Here is a 24,833-nt window from a genome sequence, read left to right on the forward strand (position 1 = left end):
TTCTGTTAAGTATGCACTGCGGCCTATATAAGCAAATTCATTCCAAACTAAAGTCACCCCCCCTCTCTTCCCGAGGGAATCATTCTTGAATAATATCCCACTTGTAGAGGATGCAGAGAAGAGAAGTTGGAAAATTTAACGGGATTATACGGGACGATATCCAAAACATTTTAAAAGAAACATTGAATTTCTTCATATTAAAAATGCAGTACTACAAACATATCTTCTGATGACAAAGAACTCGAAATGGCTGAATAAAAATAATTATTGAAGTGTGATGATACTATATCTGATATGTACCCTTGAGGGGAATGTACAGGATAATATGGACGTTACAGTACTATGTGAAATATATAGATATTTTAAAGGGTATTTACTTGATTCTTAAGTTGTGAAATCTTTTTAGTCACACATGGGACATGTAAAAGCAATGACAGACGTTAAAAACATTTCAGGAAGTGTGAGGCATTTAAGAACTACTCTCACTTTAGCTAGCGAGAGACCTCTTGAACTGTCAACTAAATTAATTTGATCAGTGGCATATTACGGCCAGTAAGACAAAATATACAGTTGGTTGTTGCTATAGGCCAGGGAGTTCCACGGATAATCTGGAAGGCACATCGTCAAATTAGTACAATGAGTAAAGGTCGAGTGATTATTATGGGGAACTTCAGCTATGGGGATATAGACTGGAAGGAAGAAAGATCACAGTTCAGGAAGGAAATGGAATTTATACACTTATGAGTACTAAGAGATAATTACTTGAGGCAACATGCGATGGAGGGGATTAGGGGTGTGAGAGAGTATTGGACCTGGTCATAGGATCAGAAGAGCTATTCATAACCAAGGTAACCACATTGCCTCCGATTGGTGAAAGTGACCATGCGGTCTCTTCACTTGGGAGATTATACAACATAGGGAATATTCTGTCAAGAAGGGTTATATGTGGAATTACAAGGCAGGTGATTATGACAGGTTTAGAGAGAAGCTTAAATCTGTGCCATGGCATAAAGCACTGCAGGGTAAGGATGTTAGTAATGCATGGAAGAGTTAAGGGTCATCTGGAGAAAGCAATATTAAATTTTATACCTAAGGCAAGGAAGCTTAATCAGGTAGGAGTTAAATGGATAAGTGATATCATTAAGCGTGGGCTGCTGAAGAAAATGCTGTTGAGGGTATATAAAGGGAAAGGTGACCAGCATGGCAAGGAAGGCAAAAATCAGATTATGAAAAGAATCTAGCCGAGCAGACCAAAGGAAACCCTATACTGTTCTTTCGCTATATGGCAAGTATGAAGAAGTTTGACTATGGAAGATTAACCTTAATGAGTGATGATGGTCACAAGGTGACAGAAGCAAATAAAATAGTCGAGTTATTCAGTGACCACTTTGCAAGGGTATATCATCCTAGTGAGGTTACTGCTTTAACCTATGTGACAGATATTAATGCAAGAACAGAGATGGATGAATCGGAGGCTCTTAGAATATTGCAGAATCTCATTGTAAATACATCTGTTGGGGGGGGGGTTGCTAGATGGGATATCAACTCAGGTTTTTCCAGAATGTGCATGGGAACTGGCAAAGATGTCTCTGACTAGGCTCTTTAAGTCTCAGCTCTCCAAATTACTAATATGGTTCTGCCTTATAATGCATTTCATGCTGCATCGGTTGTCGCACAGAATAATCAGCCATTCAGGGCTTAGGAAGAGGGTCCTGTTCGAGAAATATATTACAGTCTCCATCAAAAATCAGTGATATTGTGAATGAGCAACACAGAAGATATTGTTTAGCCCAGTCGCCCGCCTGGGCTAAAGAATTGTCAGTGTGCCCTTGACCATATTGCTTAATCTGAGTCTCCGGTCTAGTTTAGTCCCAAATGGGTGGAAAGAGGGGAAAATAGTTCCACTGCATAAAGCAGGATCCAAGACTACTGTTGCAAATTACCGACCGATCAGCATATCAGGAGTCGTTGTCAAGGTCTTGGTGAAAGTAGTAAAGGGAAAAATACAGGAATGGATTGATGAAAATGAGATACTGTATGGGGGACAGCATGGTTTTGTGAAGGGTAGATCATGCCTCAGTAACTTGCTCAGGTTTTATAACACAGTGACGGCTGAACTGGATAAGGGTAATGGGTTTACAGTGATACTGCTGGACCTGGCTAAGACCTTTGACAGAATACCACATGGAATTCTAATCCGTAAATTGCAACATATGGGAATGGATATAGATGGATAGGAGGGTGGTTGATGGAAAGATGTCAGAGAGTAGTTTACTCAGGAGTAGAGTCCAAAAGACGGCCTGTGACTAGTGGTGTGCCGGAGGGTTCTGTTCTTGGACCACTGCTGTTTAATTTGTTCATTAATGATATAGGGAAGGATCTGAGAGGACCGATTCATTTGTTCGCTGATGACGCAAAGTTGGGTATTGCAATAGTGAATACAGAAGATGTCAAAATTTTGCAGGATGGTTTGGATAGATTGGGGGTCTGGGCTAAGGAGAATAGATGTCAATTAATGTGGCAAAACGTAAGGTTATGCATTTTGAGGTGAAAAGATTAGCAGCAGTCTATTACATTGGTGGAAACTACTCCAGGAGATTGATGAGGCCAGGGACTTGGGAGTGTTGGTGGATAGGGAGTTGAAGTTTAGGGGGCACATTGCAAAAGTGGCTAAATCAGCTCATCAAATTACTTGGATGCTGAAGAATACTTTGATGAGCAGAGACACGCAAGTTATTGTTCCTCTGTGTCGAGCCTTGATAAGACCCATCTTGACTACTGTGCCCAGATTTGGTCATATAGGTTTCTTCTTGATGGGGAGGAGGTTGAGAGGATCGAGAGGCGAGTGACCAAGATGATAGCAGGTCTATGGAATGAACCTTATGAGAACAGGTTGAAGATTTGTGGGTTGCAAAAATTGGTTGTAGGCGGAAAAGGGGAGATATGATTGAGACATTCAAATTGCTGAAGGGTTTCTATAGGATTAATTCAGAGGATATTTTTGAGAACAGGACTGGTGGTGGGAGGACTAGGAGACATCCATGGAAGCTGGGCAAGAGTGTGGTTATTAAGGGTGTTAGAGCTAGGTTTTACTTTTAGAGTGGAATAAGCTGCCAGATTCTGTTGTGGGTGCTATGATATTGAATGAGTTCAAGGCAAAGTATGATAGATACTGTGTGAATGTCGAATAGTTGTGGACATGCTAAACATCATTTCGATGAGTCTAAGGACTCCCTGGAGTCGCCCGTAATAATAATAATAAGATTAATCTTAGAAGGGAATTTTACATTGGCACATGGAATGTTCTAGGTCTACAGATCAGAACTCTTGAGAAGCGAGTGAGGAATTGTATGAAAACTTACAAACTGTTTTGGACTGCCTACCAAGGAGAGACATGCTTTACATCTTAGGCGACTTAAATGCAAAAGTGGGAAAGAGTATGAGAGTTATGCCGGAGTGTGGCATGTTTGGTTTAGGTAAACGCAACACCTATGATGAAAGACTGTTGGAAATTGTCCATGCTAACAGATGTTATTACCAATACCTGCTTCCAGAAAAAACACCCACGACGGATCTATACTTGGATATCTAACATTGATGGGTCAAGGCACCAGATTGATTACATCCTGGCTCTCCAGTGGTGGAAGACACTAGATTGGATGTTAGAGTAATTCCTAGTGGATTCACAGAAGAATTATCAACTCGGATGATTTTCTGTAGACATGAGGAGAACTCACCAGAAATGCTTTGGGAAGGAATCAAGGTGATAATACAGGATACAGCAAAGAAATATCACGGCCCAATAAGAAGACCAAGAGACCCATGGATATCAGATTCAACATGGAAATTAATCAAAAAGAAGGCGGTTGAAAAAACCAAGAGACACAGGGACTGAAGAATAAAAGAGATTATATAGAGAAGTCAGAAGATCCATCAAGAAGGACAAGGGAAAGTTCTATACTAATAAATGTGAAGAGAGTTCCTGATGAGGAGGCTCAATCATAAAAGTATGTTTTATTTAGTTCGTGACTTAAAGCAAAATTTTAAGCCTAAATTGAATGCTATCAAAAACAGGAATGGAGCATTACTAACAGAAGAAATGGAAATCAAAAACACATGGAAAGAATATTGTGACGAATTGTACAGTAGAGTGGATAAAGAAAATGTGGAGGAGCTCTCTCACTAGGAACATTTTGATTTGGAACCTCTTCCACTGAGGCATGAAGTTGAAAGAGCAGTTAAGCAGCTTAACAGCAATAAGGCACCAGGTGCAGATGAAATCCCAGCAGAGTTAAGGCCACAGGAGATGGAGGCATAAGAGTGTTTCATACATTGATTACAAGGATGTGGAACACAGGAAGAAGTATGTTTTCATACCACTGCATAAAAAAGGAGATATGAAAGCGTGCAACAACTATAGAACTATTAGTTTAGTATCTCATCCATCAAAAGTTTATTGAAGATCATGCTAAATAGGATTGAGGCCAAAGTTGAGGCAGAGATGCCCAAGGAACAAGGTTTTTGGAAAGGTAAGGGCACCAGAGATCAGATCCTTTGCCTTAGACAGATCATAGAAAAATATAAAGAATTTAGACTTCCTCTGGTAATGTGTTTCTTAGACTACTCTAAAGCTTTTGACTGTGTCCAGCATGTGAAACTGTGGGAAGTAATGAAAAGAATTAGTTTTCCTCAACACACTATCTGGTTGATAGCCAACTTGTACAGGAGGCAAGAAGCCACAGTAAGAACGGGTGTTGGATTGACTGATTGGCTTCAGGTTGGAAAAGAAGTAAGGCAAGGGTGTTTACTTTCTCCTCACTTGTTTATATATATATATATGGAGGACATCATGCGTGAGGCATTGGATAAGCTCAAAACAAGAATTAGAATAGGAGGTAGATTGATCAGTAATCTGAGTTATGCTGATGATACAGTACTCCTTTGTAATGGCATGGAAGAACTAGGACAAATTCTTGACATAATTAACAAGATCAGTAATAACAGAGGACTTCAACTAAATCCTAGCAAGATTATGGTTCTCAAAGGAAATACAAACAGGGAAGCTCTTGAGAAACAAGTTTACCTTAATGGAAAAAGAATTGAGGAGGTCAGCAAGTTTGAGCACATGGGATCCATTATTAATGTGAAGAATTGTTGTTCAGAAGAAGGTTAGGAATGGCTAAAACAGTCAGACTTGTCTAAAATTTGGAATAATGGATCCATCTCCATGGGAACAAAGTTGAGGATTTTGGATGTAGTTGTTTTTCCAACAGCGACTTATGGATGTGAGACTTGGAACCTAAAGAAGTCTGATAAGAAAAGGATATCTGCTTTTGAGATGTGGTGCTACAGAAGGTTGTTGAGGATATCATATACGGAAAGGCGTACACATGAATGGGTGTTAGAAAAGATCAGTGGAACTTTAAGGCTCCTTAAGGATATTGACAAAAGAAAGTTCAAATATTTTGGACACATTGAAAGGATGGAAGGGGGACTTCTCAGAACAGCAATAGAAAGTAAAGTTCCTGGAAAAAGAGGAAGGGGTAGACCATCAATGAGATCCCAATTAGTAACTCAGGCGTCTGATAAAAGTACTGTAAAAATTGGTCAAAAAGAGAATTCACGAATGGGTAGATAAAAATATGATACTCTATGAGAGGCAACATGGCTTTGTGAAGGCTTGGTCATGCCTTAGTAATTTAGTAACTTAGTTGGATAAAGGAAACGGCTACGCGATGATTTTGTCAAATGCCTTTACAACTGATACCCATTATCTTTTACCCATACTGATAGCCTATTTAAATCACCCTGCAAGCTCTCCACATCACCTTGATTAACTGTTACTCTACCTCAGCGTTTCTCAAACTTTTTCCTACGACCGAACATTTCACAAATCCTGAAATTTTAACGATCACCTTCGTTAGAGTCGAGTATCATCGGTCTCGTATTCAATGTAAAGCTAAACACACTATCGCTGCAGCAGGCTGTATCACATCGGAAAAATGCCACAGCGCACACTACAGGCGTGCAGGGCCGCAGCTTATCGCTTGTGTCGACACCTCCCAGCGCGAGTGAAGCGCTGGTAGGTGTCAACAACCACGAGCGGCTGAGTCAAGGCCAGCGCGCGCGCTGGCCTTAATAGCACAATCCACACGCAAAGTGAGAAGCACCTGATTTTCAAACATGTTTGAATTTGTTTCAGCATTTAAAACCATTCTAGGCTCATATTAATTTTGATAATTTTTCATGGAACACTTATTCACTTTCTGCGGAACATAGTTTGGGAACTGAATATTTCCTTTCACGTTATTTCCTATATTATTTATGTATAAATTAAACAGCAATGGTCCCAGCACCGAACCTTGTGACGCACCACTAGTCACCTGTTTCTGACTCGATCCTGCTCCCTCTATATACTACTTTTTGATCTGTCCAGCAGCCACTCTCTTATCCACTAAACCAGTGTTATATCATCCTTATTTGCATTACCACATGGAACTATGTTATGCAAATTAGAACAAATGGGGATGGATATGACAATGGTTAAGTGAATAAGATGGTGGCTGCTGGCCAGATATCAAAAAGTGCTATATGGAGGGTCAGAATCGAGGCGAAAACAGGTGACTAGTGGTGCGTCACAAGGTTCGGTGCTGAAACCATTGCTGTTTAATTTGTACATAAGTGATATAGGTAATAACATGAAATGAAATATTCAGTTTGCTGATGCGAAATTAGATAGCGTAATAGTTAATTAAGGTGATGTGGAGAGCTTGCAGGACGATTTATTTAGGCTGTCAGTATAGGCAAAAGATCATGGGTATCAGTTTCATGTGGAGAAATCTACAGTGCGATCAGAGATGAGAGAACCCTCGACACTTCTGCACATGGGAGGAAGGCGAATCCATTCCAATAATAGGGTAATCAATCTGTTTCGTGGGGATGAGTATTTATTATTAAACATAGGAAAATTAGCTTTTCTTTTATGAACATTCTAGTTTTAAAAGTGGTAACTGCTTTGCTCGTATAACAGTTGAAAACTTTTAGGTATTAAGCGCATGATTTGGCATGTTGGTCACGAATTCGTACATCCCTTATCTTTTCTCCCGTTCAATATGAATTCACTCTTCTTGGCACTCTGCCAGCTCTGGTCCTCTCAACTTCGGGCAGACTATAAAGTTATGCATTTGGGATAAATAGATTACAAGCTGTGATCACACTGAACTCCACAGAGAGTCAAAGTTTAGTGGACTTATTGCTAAGGTAGCCCATAAGATTACTTGGCTATTAAAGAACACATTAACAAGTAGAGATAAGGATGTTGTTATTCATCTTTAAGGCCTTTCCATATCTGGATTACTGTGCTCAAGTCTGAGCTCCTGGGGATGAGGAAGTGGTGGAGAAGATTCAGAGGCGAATGACCAAGATTGGGAGTGGTCTGTTCCCTGTGAAGATAGAATGAGATTGTGTGGATTGCAGAAGTTGGTTGACAGGAGAAAAACAGGGGATATGATAGAAACATTTAAGTTGCTTAAAGAGTTTTATAGGATTGATGCAGGGGAAATGTTTCAGCACTTGGCTGGTGGAGCCAGAACAAGGGATCAACCGTGGAAGTTGAAAGTGTGGTGTGGTTAGTAGGCTTATCAGGATTAGATATTTTTCTTGGAGAGTTGTGAATGAGTGGAATGGGTTTCCAGAGTCATTTGTGAGTGCTTTATTTGTTAATAGATTCAAGGAGAGATATGATTGATTGTGTGGATAGTTTGGGTCTTCTGCGACGAGTCTTCAGATTCCATGGAGGTTTCCGTACAATAATAATAATAATTACAATGCTACACTGCAAAATCGTGGTCTGATCATTCAAGAGAGGAGTCTGACCTATTTTAAATATTTCATCCCCCCCCCTAACGTTTTACATGCATCATCGAAAATATATTTTTTTTTTTAAAGAAGCATCTGTTCATATAGATCAAAGACACGACACATTGCATTTAAATCATCAGTGAAATGTAAGTGTTTAATATCAACAGACTAGTGGAGAACAATACTAAACTGCATGTTTTTGTATAGAATTGTTTTTACGAACAAACTTTCTCATATGAAATCGAACTGGAAGTCGAAATAAAATATGTATTTTTCTTTTTCATTTCTTGTAAAACAAGAAGTGTTACAATAGTTAAATATTGGCTTCTTTAAATGAAATAAGAACCCTTTAGAATTCATCTCAAAGTCTTCATTTCCCGTATTTGTAATTTGTCAGTATGTTCGCCCACATCCACCCAATTCCGGATATGAATTACACAGTCCAGTTTGCCATAAGTGGGCACACACGAATTCGTAAGGCGAATTCTTTTCAGATGCCGAATACGATCCTTTCTTGAACTTTTCTTTCGGAAGATCCACTCTATCCATCCATGTCACTGAGGATCTGCAACTTCTCTTTCACATGTACTAATCGCTATTATTGTTTGATGTGCAAAGTATTTCATTTTTCTATCAGTGCACTTAGGAAATCTCAAAATCTCTAGAACGTACAGGTAATGGACAAAAAAAAAAAAAAAAAAAGTGACACGTTTCGATTAATATGACGTTGGTTCGCCGTGAGCATCTAGTACAACCTCTATTCTTTGAGGGAGAGACTCAGTGCTTGGAACTCAAAAGGAGAAATTTTACACCATTCGTCCGACAGAAACTGGATCAATTCGCTTTTGTTCTTTGGAGGTGGGAACGTTGCCTGAGAGCTCGTTCCAAAATGTCCCATAAATGTTCTATAGGATTTAAATCTGGCGATTGGGATGACCATGGTAGATAGGATATCTCACTGTCATGTTCTGCAAACCACTGAGTGACCACATTTACTCGATGAATGGGAGCATATCTTGTTGAAACGTGGCTGGCTGTATAGGTGAAAAGTGTTAACATGGGATGAACATTATCACTTATGATGGAAAGATAACGTGCAGCATCCACTTTGCGTTCCAATGCAAGTGGACCCAAACCATGCCACGAGAATGTACCCCAGACCATTACAGAACCACCAAAACCTTTCACAGCTGGAAACAAGCACTCTGGTTGGTTAACTTACTTTGGCTGACGCCATACACATATTCGTCCGTTTGCAGCGAAATGTGTGAACATGGATTCATTGGACCTCACATCCCTCCACTATTGTGTAATCCACTGCCTGTGATGTTTGCGCCATTGGACGACGTGATCCAACTCTGTAGTTTCCGGCGCAGAGTTTATGTTGAAATGAGTTTCTCATGACTAGTGTGTAATTTTTCACACAATTGCTCAGCAGTAGCCCGCCTATTTATCGTGGTACACAGACTAATGGTCGAACGTCCCTCGTGCATTTCTCCATGGGTTTAATTTCTCCGATGTTTGTCCTGTCGACTACCAAGCCTTAGACTGTTCCTCGACTAACATGTGCAATTTCAGCTGTTCTGATCACAGATGCCAGTCTGGCTCCAACAATCACACTCCTTTCAAAGTCACTAAGGTACTCTCTGGATTCCATTCTAACATGCAATATACGGCGGCGGCAGGCCTCCATTTGCCCTTATACACGTCCCTAAGAATGTCGGGAGTATATTTGCATATCAACTGCATCTGTGTTTGGTTCATCATAGACTGCATTGCAACTATCGATAACGACTCGACAGATCAGTGTCGCAGAGCACATGGAGATATCGGACCTCGTCAACATTTGTTAAGGCGACGAAACTTGCGGAGAGCAGCAACAGCATTGTAATTGTTTAGGTAGTACAGTCCCACGAGCAAAGCACATTGGGGAAAGGTCATGTCATCATTGTGGATAGTATTAACAAACAGAATGAAGGGAAAAATCCCATGTCCATCTTTTTAAACCCTCCTGGCACCTGCCGAGTTGCGTGATATATAAATTCCATGCATTTGGGGTTTACAACATCCCTGGTGAATTGTGGAACTACTTCCCAGACATCGCTTTCGCATGATGCACAATATATTCCTGTAAAGTTTTACAGCATTTGAATTACTGGATATGCTCCACAAGGCATTAAACAGGAATACTTAAATTTTGATCACCCTTTACAGATGTGTTTTCCGCTTTCACTGTTACTCATTTTCCCATAACACTACATTTCAAAAGCAATTTCTCACTTTCCTATCAGATTTATTTAGGTACCAATTTGCTACCGAGAAGAGAAAAAAAAAAAAAAAAAACTGCACTTAGAATCCTTAATTACTGGAAGTGATATATTTCTATCTCTCATTTAACAAAGTCTAAATATTGTCTACTGCTCTGACTTGTTTTCTGAATAAGAATTCATTATATTGATGATGGACCCTAGATACTTTAATATGGCCTCATTTATTTCTCCATTAAGGTACACGTTTCTCAGTCCCTTATCTTTCTAGACATCCTTCATGAACCACAATTTTACACTTACTAGGATTGAGTGTAAGTTTCTTCTCTCGCTATTCCATTAACCCGTCATCAAGAATTCATCTTAGATCTTATCTTTCATTATGGAAGAGAAATACTATCAGCATAACTCCGGTTGTTGGCGCATTTCCCACTCAGCTCATCCTATACTTGTTCTTACCAAGGCGTCTTACTCACTGTACAGGTTAGTTATCAGCCTGATAATAAGTAGAGGAAAGCCCGTTATTTTCATTACCGCCCACCATTTCACGTGCTGAACAGTCAAAAGTTTTTGGGTAATCTATGAATCACACTAAAAGAAGTCTAATATTTCTCGATAATCAGACCGAGACATAAGGTCTGATCTTTAATATCCATGCCTTTCTTGAAACTTAGGTTATTCCTAAAGTTCATTCCGACTTTGGCATGTCCTATTTAAAATAATCTCTACTAATATCCAGTTTGCATGAGAGAGAGAGATTAATGGTTCTGTTATGCTTGCGGTCCTTTTGTTTATCCTTATGCAGTGATTTCTTTCATGGGCCAAATTCGTCTCCCATATTCTTATGCAACCAGTAGTTATCTCCTGAACCTCATTTAGCCCTATCTAGATTTCATCTTCACTGGAAGTTGTTCCAACTGAATTACTCCAAGGAGGGAGGGGTCTTCCAAATGTCTTCCCCCCTTGTATAGTTCCTCACACAACTTGTCCATTTGAGAACTGGCCAAACATTCTCTTGCTATTGTGCCTCCTCAAATGTTACATAGCATACATTGAGGTTTCAGGAGAAAAACTAGGATGCCATCTTCTAAAAAGGAAAATTGCTTGTTATTTCAGACTCCCAATATGTTTCCAATTTGTGCGTTATTTATCAGGGAGAATGAGAATCATTTTTGAACACTCGCCATTAGGATATATCTTAAGCTTTGATTACTGAAGCAAACATAATCTGCCACTCCCGTTTTAATTTAGCATCCTGATCAGATGTATAACACTTTAAGACGGAATATGCTGTGTTTGAAGTTTTCCCATTTCTTGGAAGGCAGTCTCAGCATTTACCGAATCCACTGTTAACACTTTAAAACAAGACAGCCACCATAATGGAGCATTAACTTGTTTCTTGATGGAACAGTAAAACCCAACACTGCCACATCAATCAAGGTATATTGACGTATACTGACGAAGTCTTCACGAATTTCCAGTGAGCAGAGGAGTATGAGACTCATTGATTACTTTAATTCACTGTCTTGAAGCATCGTTGCTGAAACTTGTCTGCATCTGGAGGGGAAGAAGAAAAAGAAAAAAACGATATTAGATAAAATGAATTCCTCATATTTAAAGAATAATGAAATATTAATAGCATTATTGTGTGCTTTTTTTTAAAAAAAAAGTTTAAGTAGAGTGGTTATAAAGTTTCTTTTCTAAACTGAATATTTGCATATAAAAAATCCAAATTAATCAACAAATGATGGCACTAACACTATTAACACATAATTGCTGTGTTATCTTAAGATGTGTTATCTTAAGATTGTGCTTATCTTAAGATTTGCAACTAAAACTGAAATAAACTACTTGACAGAAAAAAATCGAAAATTTGCTTGGAAAGAAGTCAACGGGCAAGGTGCATTGTGCAATATAACAAGTCACGTATTTATAGCTGTTATAAGATTACGATTCTCTCAGTGCGCAATTGTGGATGATGTCCGGTGAATGTTTCTTACCAGAGTGCATAACCCCAACTATGAAATTCGGAGGTGACCGTGTGATGGTATGGTATGGTCATGTCTTTCCTGGTTGCGGTGCCACGAATATTGAATTCCGACAGGTATCTCAACATTACGGACAATCGCAGTACTTCCAACTTTGTGGCGCTTCTACGGAAGTGATTGTCTCTTTCAGCAAGACAATGCACAGTATCATAAGGATGAGTCTGCTGCTGTGCAGTTACTGGAAGATTAGTCCAAAATTCCTATTGACCACTATCGCGCGCTTGTGGAAAGTATGTCCGTGGAATTGCTCAGACATGGCTGCGAAAGGAAGTCCTACATCTTATTAAGGCGGGGGCCATGGCTGCTAGTTTCTCACAATGTGGCGTCCGTTGACTTCTTTGCAAACAGTGTATGTATTGCCTGAATAAGGAAAGTTGCAACTTGGATCTTCCGAAGGGCAAAATCTATAACATGAAGCAAGTGCGTCCCACGAACATTAAAAAAAAAAAAAAAAGAAAAAAAAAAGAAGCAGTCTTCCGATCTGAATTATGCGTCTGCTTCTTTGGCAAGTACACATTATTCGCCATTAAGTCCATTAGTTTCTCAGTAATGAATAAAATTCGTTAAGAAAAACGTAGGAGAATTTTCCAAATAATGAATCACATAAAATATATATTTTAGATAATGTATTAGTCTTGGACAAGTGTGATCGCTTTGTTTCTCCTTTTCTTGGTGCTGTTTACATATCAGACAATAAATCTTTCTGTCAACGATTATATTATTTTCCTAACACGAAAAACATCTTCCAAAAGCGATTTTCTTAGAATGAAAGTTCCGTGTATAGTAACATGTGACAGGATGTAGGGCCAGATAAAACAGATTTAAAAATGCGATATCACACACTTGACGTTTATGTAAATAATAAAAGAACACGCTGACCAGTTCATGCACGCAATTAGTCTATTTCGAAAGCTCCGCATTTTCGGTCCAATGCGCAACTTTTCCGCTCATGATACAAAAATGAAAAATGGGAGGGGTTGATTTATTAGCATTTCAGTCACGACTCTTTCTCGCCATTTCCCAGACTGTATGCTTAAAGTTTTAGCAAAATTCCCAAAATTAAAACCCATTTCTCTATTCTAAATACAGGTTTTATACGCAGATTCTTCCCGTAGTTCTAGACGACTAGAGATTATTCTTGTACACGTGAGAAATTTGACAAACTTAATGATTCCGGAATGATAAAGTTGCAATAATCCATTTTTATAAATCGTACGGTGCCATCATTTTGTTTGTGTTGTAAACAAAAGTTTGTAATTACATTCATTGCACTGAATTTAATGTCTGACTGGAATGTAAAGAAATAAGAATCAGCATTAGAAGAATAAAATTCATATGAAAATAGAGAAATGGGAAAATTACTTTGTTTTATGTGAGTCTCGCATAGGTAAGTTGTAAAACCTGTCGAGCGTTTTTAAAGTACCGTGGATATGTTACGGTTAATCTGAATTTTCTGGAAACCAAAGTTCGAATACACAAATTAGTTATTAGAATTATTGCATTCCCAATGGAAAAAAGGCCAGATATTACAAAAGTTACTAGTGATCTTTAACACTACATTTCAGATGCACATTCCAGACATCATGCTTTAGTTGAAAAAACTAAAGCATGAAGATGTCTGGAGAAGTGCAGTACACAAAAACAATAAGGATGAGAGGGGGGGAAAAATGGAATAAGTGTACTGCAAGAAATTACTGGAGTGCACTCTTAAAGAAGTAAAGACTGATTGTTGTTACTTTAATGCATTACTCGTTTTATATTTACAAATTCTAGTCAGAGCCCCATTCAATCTTAGATATATGAGGTCTGTTACCTGTTCTGTTGTCTTGTTCATTTCTAATCAGTATCACATTGATTCCGAGACAGATTTTCAGATAAACATGTCAAAATGTTTAAACAATTTATACATGATACAGAATAAGATTCTTTTCCTTCTCTTCTTAACTCTGATTACTGGCTATATTAATGATAATATACCATCCATAATAACTTGTGTTGGACTGAGTTTTTTTTCTTTTCTTTTCGTATTTTTACTCCATTACTTCTCTAGTTTTTATTGCACAGCAACATATTCCTTTCATTTCTTCAATAAGTAGGACTAACTTCTGTTGCATTGAATCGTGCTTTAGAATTTTCAGAAGGCTGTTTATTAGAATTTTAGAGTTGGGAAATGGAAGTAGATATGTGGTGATTCTTGTGTTTATAAACATAGAAATCATCATTTTTTTTATTTGATTTTTATGGCACAATGACATCAAAGGACACAGCAGTACATATAGTAATTAGTTAGCAGGACAATCACAAACATCCATGCCCTTGGCAGGATTTAAACCTGCAGCCTCTTGCCTGGAGAGCGGATATGCTAACCACTTGGCCTTATAGGATGTACTGATTACTCTGACAGTACTACATGATTAAGTTCACAATATTACTAATGTCCAATGAAGAATTTTCCTCCAAATTAGTCTATTATTGGTCAGCATTTGGTCTTATAAGACACTCCTGACTGAATCGATCCACCCAGATCTTGGCAGCAACCACTTGTTTTATCAACCTTTCCTCTCCCATTCTGTATAAGTGACCATACCACCTTAGATTAGCTCTGCACACATTACTGAATGTCAAGTTCCGTTCCTAATGTCTTCATTATATGATTATGCCATCTATTGACTCCACTAATCTTTCCCAGAACCCTCATATCTGTGGTCTCTATTCTTTGATCGCGTGCTTTATTTCTCACTCAACTCTCAGATCCATAACTAGTTTGAACAGTCCTGTATACCGCTAGTATAACTTTTCTATTTCCAGATTTAACTTGCCATCTTTACTTAAAAAAAAAAAAAAAAAACGGTGTAAAAAAGTAGCTGAAATATTTACATGTTCTATAGGTTCTCCGTTGAGAATGCAACTGAAGATTTCTGTGTTCCTGCCTATTTTCGTAGTTTTGATCTTTTGATTGTTGATTTTCATAAGAAATGTGTTAAAGCTATTATTCAGTTTAATTAAGAATCCTGGAGAACTTGCACTGGATGTGTTTAAGAGTCTGCATAAAGCACATAACTAATTTTAATATCTCAGATTCAAATATCACATTTAATGCCACTTTCTTTCATAACGCAATCCACATAGATGAATAAGCATGGAGATAGTGGGAACCTTGTCATGTATATTTTCCAGATCTACAAACCTTAAGTACAGATCCTTGTCATATCTCCATGATCTCTCAACTATTTGTCATAAAATGAAAATCTAATCTTGACAACCTTTATTTGGCCTGAACTCAGCTTGTTCTCCCAGTTTTTCTCGGTCTCATAATTTTTTCAGATTAAAATCATAATCTGAATTGAGTGTCTCTTTTTAATTCAAAGTACCAACGAATCTGGGGATTTCCAAATTACTACTTTGTTTTTCAATAATGGCGGGAAGTAATCTGATGATCTGTGGAATAATTTCAAGGGGCACAATATAAATTTAGTTTGATTCATTTCGTCACTTAAGTTCAAAAACAAATAAGATATAATAAGGGTGGAAAAAAAAAAAAGAAAGGATGCGAGAACAGTCAGTTATTCATAAATATAAACAAAAATACTACAGTATGAACCATAAGAGCGATAGCGAATTAATATGGAAAAGGATTTGTGATAAACATTTTTTGAGTACCTCGCAAGTGTTCCCAAAATATCGTGTTCTGGAAATTTAGGAGTGATTATCGTCAGGGCATGCTTGCAATTTCATCTTTTTATCAATTTCATCATCAGAATATCAGCATTTTGAACCATCTGGAATGATTAATTCACCCAATGAACCATCTGGAATGATTAATACTAATCATTCCAGATGGTTCATTGGATTGGTGGATACTTAGTGCCACAAAGGGATGCATCGAAATCATATGTATATTGCAATAACTGACTTAATGGAATTCGATAAACTTCGTGATTTACGAAACGTACTTGAAGTTGCCTACCCAATTCAGTTTTAGTTACAACTGGCTTGCTTTTTTAGTAATTTTTGGGAAGAGTCCTTGGAGGTGTCATGTAATAAATAATTCCGTTTGCCGGATGAATTTAAAGAAACATTTTGTAGTTCAGATCTATATTAAAAATTATGTTTTCATTTTGATGTGACAATCTTGGTGTGAAAAAATTAATTAGAACGAAATATTTTTTCTAGAGATAAATCATCTACACCAGGGTTTCTCAAACTTTTTCTACGACGGAACACTTCACAAATCCTGAAATGTTTACGGAACACCTTGCTTATTTTATAATGTATTAATTAATAATTAATTGGTAATTTAGCTTATTGTATTGTTAATTAATAATTGTTAATAAATTATTAATGATTGACAATTAATTATTAATTAATTAAACCATTATTAAATTAATTTGTACTGATTTTCATTGACGTATCCCATTCTGATCACCAAAAATTTATAGTATTATTATAAGTACTTACGAGTGAATGCAGACTTTTTCTCCTGTGTGCTGGTTTTATAGGTTAGGTAAATATAAATAAAATAAATGAGTAAATCTAAGCGTTAAGAAAAAACAATAATTTATTGTCAAATGTTAATTAATAAAAACAAAACACATAAAAATAGTAAAACCTATACTGCAAATTAAGTTCTTAATGACTCCGATGTTTTTGGGTCTTTGAATTACAAATTCGTTTGATATCAGGCACAATATTAGAAAGTTGAATTCTCATATTTGGTGTAGCGTCGAATCTGTTCCTGGGCTTTGATTTGGTTGCAGCATAATATGAAAATCCCGCCTCGCATAAATATGTCTTTGTAAAAGGAAGTAAAACAAGAATAACTAGTTTTGATATGGGGTACTCTTCTGTTAAATTTGTCCAGAAATCATTTATTGGCAGTTCTTTGTGTTTTTGTTTTAAACCAGAGTCACTAATTAAGTCAATTAGATTTTCATAGTCACTTGCGCTGAATCCATTTACAGTGGCTTAGCTGTCACTGTAAATGGATTCAGAACCAAGGAATTATCCTCACTGATTTTGGAAAATATTGCAAAAGGGTTGATTGCAAGTCATGCAAGTGTTCTAAAATTACGTTAGATACTTCTTCATTTGCTTTAGAATTTATTTCAGTCAAAAATTCATGCAAGGTGGGAAAACAATCAAAATTATTCTGTTCAACTGTAGAAATCCAGAATTTCAACTTCCTATCAAAAGATGCAATTTTATCTCTCGTATTAAAAATTGTAATATTCTTTCCTTGTAATGATAAGTTGATTTCATTGCACTTTGTAAAAATATCTGCCAGATACGCAAGACTCATCAACCATGAAGAATTTCTTAATAATTCAATAAAAGTTTGTTCTAAATTATGTGACATCAAGAAGACCATTAACTGACTACGAAGTTCAAAAAGCCTCAATAATACTTTTCCTCTGGATAGCCATCTCACTTCAGTATGTAATAAAAGTGCGTTATGTGCACTACCCATTCCATCGCACAAAATTTTAAATAATCTGGATTGAAGTGGTCGAGATTTTACAAGTTTATCATTTTTACGGCTTCATCCAAAATAGTTTTTAAATATGTAGGAATTCTTTTTGTTACTACCGCTTGTCTATGCAAAACACAATGACTTTTGGTGGCTCTTTTAGCTACTTGCAGGATACGTGTTACAACTCCCTTCATCTTTCCTACAATTGCTTTAGAGCACCATCTGTACAAATATCAATACACTTCTCCCAACCGATTTCCTGTAATATAATTATTAACACAGTTCAATATATCTTCTCCGGTAGTTTTTTCTTGCAGATATTCGCACATGAGTAAATCTTCTTCAATACTTTTATCAAATATGTAACGAACAAACACGTAATATAGCGAGTCCTGCGACATCTGTAGATTCATCCATTTGCAATGAATATTCACTGCAAAGTCTAAGTCGATGAATTAGCTCTTTTTCTATGTCAGCAGAAGGATCTTTGATGCGACGTGAAATAGTATCATTTGATAATTGTACTGCATCTATTTTTTTAGCAACCTGCTTGTTTAACATGCATGATACAATGTCTTTCACACAAGGCTTAATGAGCGTCTCACCAATAGCTTCACCATGAAGTGCAATGCGGTAACTCACGCGAAAAGACGCCTCTGTTGCATTTTCAGTCGAAGCAATTGTAGCCATTTGAAGTTTAGATTTTTCTAGCGAGTCACGTCGTCTCTTAAAATATGTATATCTTTTCCTTTGTAATCAGTGTGTTTCGTTTCGAAGTGCCTACGAAATTTAGCTGGAGCCAAAGAACTGTTTACTAGTATTTTATTACACAAAACATCAGGAGCAAGTGTATACCAATACACGTAAATCCATAATTTAAATAACTTTCATGGTACTTCCGTTTTGGTCTGTTCTTAGATGACTCTTGTTCTTTAATATTAGCGTTTGAAGAAACCACAGTTTGCAATTCCATATCTTCTCCAATCATACGAGTAGATGTGTCAGCAGAAGTACTTGCTCCTCCTCCTTGTGTTAAAGTTCCTGTCTTTAAACAAGAATCCATGGGTATTTTTTCAGTAATATTCAAATTCCAATATTTGTCAGAGCTATAATAAAAACAAATAGAATTTTGTTGTAATGGTAACTTTAGCATGAAAAACAATAAGATTATAAATAAGAAATGTCGAATAATATAAAAGTAAACGAATAATGCAAAATAGTGAAAAAAGACTGCAACACACAAAAGTAAATATAAATTGTAACAATACTTGTAAGAAAAGTACTAAACCGTATCAAATAATGTAAAAGCAATTGTAATAAGAATGATTTGATAAAATGTTCAGTAACAAAAATTAAACAGTTCGAAATAAATCAGATATTAATTATAAAATTAGTTAAAAGAGTAAGAAGAATTCTTTTTCTAAAAGTCGCCTCGCCTACTCCCTATATACGGGAATAAAAAGGCGTTAGCTGATTTTTTTTTTTTTTTTCGAGGGCCCGGTCCCAAGAAATTTACTCGTAAATACCTTTCCAAATTTTTTAAAGTTCATACATTAACATAAGTATTAATAATTAATTATGGAATAATCATAAAGAGTATTAGTATACTTATGTATACGGCGTGGCATGTTGACAAATATAAATTACATTTAAATTAGTTATCAATCACTGGACTAATGAAATGTTGTAGCATGTCTTAGTTTCTTCAGGCAAGCATCATTAAATTAATTTGTGCTGATTTTCATTGATATATCCCATTCTGATCACCAAATACATTTATAATATTATTATAAGTACTTGCGAGTGAATGCAGACTTTTTCTCCTGTGTGCTGGTAGTTTTCCCCTCCTTTTGTACATCCTGGAGATCTTTGTAGGCTTGAGGTGGATGACTCACTATATGTTCCGTCACAAACACCTTCAATAAGAGATTTCTTAATACCAAAATTAAACAAAGCGCCTTGTCTCTTATTCATATTAATTTTAACTCTGTATTCCTATTACTTTTAAAAAAATCACGGCACTCCAGTTTCAGAACAAGCAATGTATTACATACTGCAATACGAACTTGCGAAGAAAGTATTTAGTAGTAATAGATTTAAGAACCGGATACAGACTACCTTGATCTTCAATTTCAGTAGAAAAATTTTCTTTTTACTTCCTTGCTGATTGGTCACTGATATTTGCAACGCAGATGTTATTTCGTTCAGTTTTGAGAACATGCCGCCCATTGTTGTAATCGACTTGCAGGCAATTTTTATGATCGGTCATAAACGGCGGTATTATCTTTCCCGATTGTTGAAAGATTTTAATGTGTGAAAATTAACAATAATTCATGAATACTTCCATGTTTAAAAATATGCTGCTTGGTCACTGACATTTGCAACACAGATGTCATTTCCTTCAGTTTTGAGAACAGAAAATATGACACCAATTGTTGTAATGGGCTTGCAGGCAATTTTTACGACCGGTCGTAAACAGCGGTATTCCCTTTCCCCAATGCTGAAAGGTTTCGATGTGTGAAAATTAACGATACATAGATGTCATTAGGTGTTCTGGGTCTGAGCCTTTCGACATATTCACTAATATTATTCTCCTCAGAATATTTTTACTATAAAATATTTATTCATGAAAAATGCTTAGAAAACTAAAATGACAAATTTCAGAACTTCTCGCGGAACACAGTTTGAGAAACCCTGATCTACACAAGAGCCTGTGTAGCTCAGTGGATGTGGCGTTTGCACACAACGGCGCTTGGCCGCACGAGGGAAGACTTGGTTTCGAGTCTAGTCGGCGACTAGAGGAAATTTTTCTAAGCCTTTTTTGACCGGTTCCCGAGTTAGTCGATCTCTGGCACGGGCAAGCGGGTTTTTCGTCCCGTAAACTCAAGAAAATCGACCGTAGAACCCACATTATTTTCAGAGATTAAAAATATATTGTGTTAGGGTTAGGGACCACGAGATGGCGGCACATTTGAGCCGTCTCTCTTCACTGTGCACCGCTTAATTAGTGATAGCCTTGGGCCATCTATCTCTGATTGGTACCAGTGGAGACTGAACTGCCCACTCAGTCTCCAAAAGTTAGATAGGGCTAAATGGCCTCGCCTACTCCCGTATACGGGAATAAAAAGGCGTTTGCTGATTTTTTTTTTTTTTTTTTTTTGATCTACACAATGAAATAAGTCTGGATGATCACCTACATAGGTTGTCTGCATCTTCGGAAGTTAGGTATTGTTGCCGAACACTAAATAATACTTCGCAAGAAAATCTCTTTCGATGAATAATGAAATTCATTGAAAAATTATTTATCGATCAATTGTCTGCGACGAATTGTCGTGTGATGAATTTTTCGATTGTTTATTTGATGGAATGCCTTTTCGATGAATTGCGGTTCGATTAATTGTTTATTGAACGAACTGCCATTCGGTAAACTGTATTTCGATGAATTTTCATGGAACCTGATTTTTAGATAGACAGGATTTAATGTGAGCAAGGTGCCATTTTTGAATGGAAGGTATCCTTGGCTTGTTTCCATAGGTGGAGAATATTCATTCTCCACTTATGTAAACAAGTCAGCACTTCTTCATATGAAGCCCTGTTTACAATCAGCGAGCACTAATTGAACTCTTAGTGACTTCTATTGAGAGCAGCTGCGAGCTGTAGTTTGATCAGGCCGGACGCGAGGCAGGGGCGGAATGGGCGAATGCCGCAGGCGGAAAACTTAAGAGTTTATGTTACAATTATACTGGAGGCAGAAAAAATTTAAAAAAAAATACTAACTTTATATATACATATTTATAAAGATAATTATATTTTATTCTAATTATATAAGCTCCAAATAATTATTTTTATTTTGATAATCCCTGGGACCAGTACCGTCGGCAGGGTGTAGTATAGAGGCAGCCTGCTTCATGGCTCTGCTTAACACTCGGGCGCTCGCATCTGATCCGACAGATACATGCTAATTGTTCACATGAATATTCTTTAGCCTATCTATTGTATAGGTTGAAGGTCATGACTAGCTGCGCGTGCGTATGTTACGAGTGATATTTTTTTTTTTTTGCTATCAGTTTGGTTGAACACATTTTTTTTTAATAAAGGTTTATAATATTTGATAGTAAATTGTATCTGAGAGATACCGCGAGCTCCGATGTCACTATAGCTCATAAATATAAGTGGTCAGATTATTCATATGCTTAACAACAATGTGAAAACACGGCGCAGAATATTTATTAGAAATCTCGTAATGCAGTTAGTGTCAGAACAAGTAAAAAGGCGTTCAGAAATCTCTACAGGTGTGAATAGGCCTTGACACCTGAAACTTCATCAATTTCAGACACAATTTGAAGGAAATTCTAATGACGACATAGATACGGCTCCCTCGATAAACAGAAAAAGATGTTTTATGTGCTATGCATCCAAAACGAGTTGCTTATCAAAATATTTTTGCAAGCATTGTAAAAAGTATTATGCTTTCAGTATAGCAATGTTATTTGCGATGACTGGTATGACAGTTTTGTAAATCTAACTATTGAAGATTCTGATTAATTAATGTTAAATGCATTTGTTTAGCTTTATTTTCTTTCATTATCGATGTTTGCGTTATTTTGTAACAAAAATTTTTATTCTCTATATTTTTTTGTTTCAATAATTTCTAGATTGTAACTAATAATAAATAAGCCGCCATCATGTATTACTGAAATAGAGAGCCAAAGGCTTATTTATCATGCATGTCCTCTAGAACAGCGCTTCCCAAACTGTGGGCCGCGGTCCCCTTGGGGGCTGTGAAATAATGAAGACAAATTTTAAATGTTTTAAGACTAAGTAGTTCTTTTTTTTTTTTTTTTTTAATCTTAAAAGAAACGCATAGAGCCTGTGTAGCTCAGTGGATGTGGCGTTTGCACACCACCGCGCTAGGCCGCACGAAGGAAGTCTTGGTTTCGAGTCTAGTCGGCGACTAGAGGAAATTTTTCTAAGCCTTTTTTCGACCGGTTCCCGAGTTAGTCGATCTCTGGCACGGGCAAGCAGGTTTTTCCTCCCGGAAACTCGGGTTTTTCGTCCTGAAAACTCAAGAAAATCGACCGTAGAACCCACATTATTTCACACATTAAATATATTGTGTTAGGGTTAGAGACCACGAGATGGCGGCACATTTGAGCCGTCTCTCTTCACTGCGTACCGCTTAATTAGTGATAGCATTGGGCCATCTATCTCTGATTGGTGCCAGTGGAGATTGAACTGCCCACTCAGTCTCCAAAAGTTAGATAGGGCTAAATGGCCTCGCCTACTCCCGTATATATGGGAATAAAAAGGCGTTAGCTGATTTTTTTTTTTTTAAAGAAACGCATTTAATTTTTATTATTTATTATTTCTTTTATGTTATTTTTTTTTTATATTTTAATGTAAAAAATCACACATTGGTGTTCGTTCACAAATTTTGCTTCCTGCGTATTTCGGCGCTTAATGAATATTAGTAAATATATGCTTATTCATATGTTTCATTTCAAAGGTATTGATAAGAAGCGCAAAAAAGCTTACAAACGCAAAATCTTGAATATAAACTGTATTAAATATAAATACAATAAATATAATAATAATATATGTCTGTATTACGATTTTTTTTCGAGGGGGGGGGCTTTACATCCATAAGTTTGGGAAGCACTGCTCTAGAATATGTGCTTTACATTTATGGAAAATACTAAGGAAAGTGGTCTGGGGCTTGCTCAACCTTTACTACGAGTTGCCCATAAGACACTACTTAAGCTTGCATCTGCCGAAACGTTTAGTTTCTATATATTCGGCACGAAACTCTTGTAGTTTCTATATTCGGCTATGAAATAATGTTGGATTCAATATTCACTTCCGTATTATGGCAACAAGATATTTTACATACAGCATTTAGTTTACCAAATAAAACAAGGCGCCATTTCTCATTGACAGTTAAATATGTGCTTATTATATTTTATTAATAAAAAAATTATAGTCATACATACTAAAACTAAACATTCTAGAACCCACTTATTAGATACTGAAGGAAACAACCCATAAAGTATCATACGATGTGAATTCCATAAACTTTTATAGTCTATATATATATATATATTAAATTATATTATGCATGAATTCTCCTCGCTCCCTGCAGTAAACAATACGCCCTCTACAACAGCAACTATACTGCAGAAACACGAAAAACCATTAGTTTTATCATGTCACTGAATAAGGTTCACAGACATCTGCAGACTGTGTAATATATTTCTTAACAAGTAGTGTAATTACAGACAACTGCGAATATAAACACTAACTAATGAATTACATCTCCCCTTCAAAAGAAACTGCTATATAGACCCAAGCAAAACCACATGTTGCTGATGCAACATAAGGTTTTGCTTGACACTACCCCATGAACGTGTTAAAACTAAGAAATATATAGTGAATATATTTCAGATATTATGGAAATCGGTTTAAGAGAATTAGCATTTCCATTCAATTGTTGCTTTTTGTTTGGGTCGCGCGATCTTTTGTTAATACTGCACCAATCATATGCACTTCTTAATAACTGCTTTTCTCTCTACTGGCCTACAATCGTGCACATCTTTCACATCTCATTAGTAATTTGTCAAGGATTGTTCATTACATATCTCAAGTCTTTAAATTACTGGTAATTTTTGCTTGATATAATGGGAAATAAGATGTCTCTATTTGGGTAGATAATTTTGACTTTGCACACAAAGAAACCACTCTTGAGGACAGAAGAAGTGATGGAGAATAGAAGCTTCTTGGTAAGTCATACCCATTTTCAGTTGTTTTTTTTTCTAAAAACTTTAGTTTCCGAAAATCCCCGCATATATCTCGCACCACGATTTTTAGCTTTCAAATTCTTAAGTGTGGATCATCAGTTAAAGACTGAATTTATAAAATGCACAAAAGAGAGCAATATAGTAGATATAGAAATAAGCAATTTCACTCCTCTCATTGATGATAAATTATAATTTATCATCAATGAATATATAATATATAATATAAATATATAGAATATATAATATAAATAATTATTTATATTAAGTAAAAATGTATAGTATCTTTATAAATTTTGTTCTATTAAAAATCTTTTTTTGTTTAAATGTACATCTAAATTCAAATAAAACAGACATTTACAATGAAATATATTTTTATTATCATTATTATTTTGAT

At 36.5% G+C, this 24,833-nt stretch overlaps 1 long non-coding RNA gene across 1 annotated transcript in view; it reads right to left on the reverse strand.

The window, feature by feature from the left end:
* Positions 1-8,000: 8,000 nt before the first annotated feature.
* Positions 8,001-24,833, reverse strand: part of LOC150109082 (uncharacterized) — a 53,361-nt gene continuing 36,528 nt past the window's right edge. The window contains exon 2 of the long non-coding RNA XR_016549526.1: positions 8,001-11,684. This is a non-coding gene — a long non-coding RNA (uncharacterized LOC150109082). The remainder of the gene's footprint in view (positions 11,685-24,833) is intronic.

The sequence above is a fragment of the Typopeltis vanoorti genome, chromosome 2 (genome assembly GCF_054136105.1).
Source record: "Typopeltis vanoorti isolate ZY-2024b chromosome 2, IOZ_Tvanoo_1.0, whole genome shotgun sequence".
NCBI lineage: Eukaryota > Metazoa > Arthropoda > Arachnida > Uropygi > Thelyphonidae > Typopeltis > Typopeltis vanoorti.